Raw genomic sequence first — 239 nt, 5'->3', positions numbered from 1 at the left:
TACTACGCATGTGTGAATCGTGTTTTTTGCGTGAATTATATTTGAGACTAATCTGTCTCCATAGCAAACGACTACTTTGAATAATTTACTGGTCCGTGTAACCCTGATGAACAAAACACTTTGGAGATGCAGCGGTTCTGCAGTTTGTTCTATTTTCTTTCTGACATAGCAAAACTGAATTCTGTAAGTTGTTGTTTACTATACATTTGCGATCTTGCATATATATATATATAAAAAAA

At 33.5% G+C, this 239-nt stretch overlaps 2 protein-coding genes across 5 annotated transcripts in view; one reads left to right on the top strand and one right to left on the bottom strand.

The window, feature by feature from the left end:
* astn1 (astrotactin 1) overlaps positions 1 to 239 on the bottom strand; it is a 584,917-nt gene that overhangs the window by 383,663 nt on the left and 201,015 nt on the right. The window lies entirely within an intron of this gene.
* Positions 1 to 239, top strand: part of LOC109067989 (pappalysin-2-like) — a 49,555-nt gene that overhangs the window by 47,735 nt on the left and 1,581 nt on the right.

Source organism: Cyprinus carpio, chromosome A2 (genome assembly GCF_018340385.1).
Source record: "Cyprinus carpio isolate SPL01 chromosome A2, ASM1834038v1, whole genome shotgun sequence".
NCBI lineage: Eukaryota > Metazoa > Chordata > Actinopteri > Cypriniformes > Cyprinidae > Cyprinus > Cyprinus carpio.
This window is presented reverse-complemented; position numbering and strand designations above follow the sequence as displayed.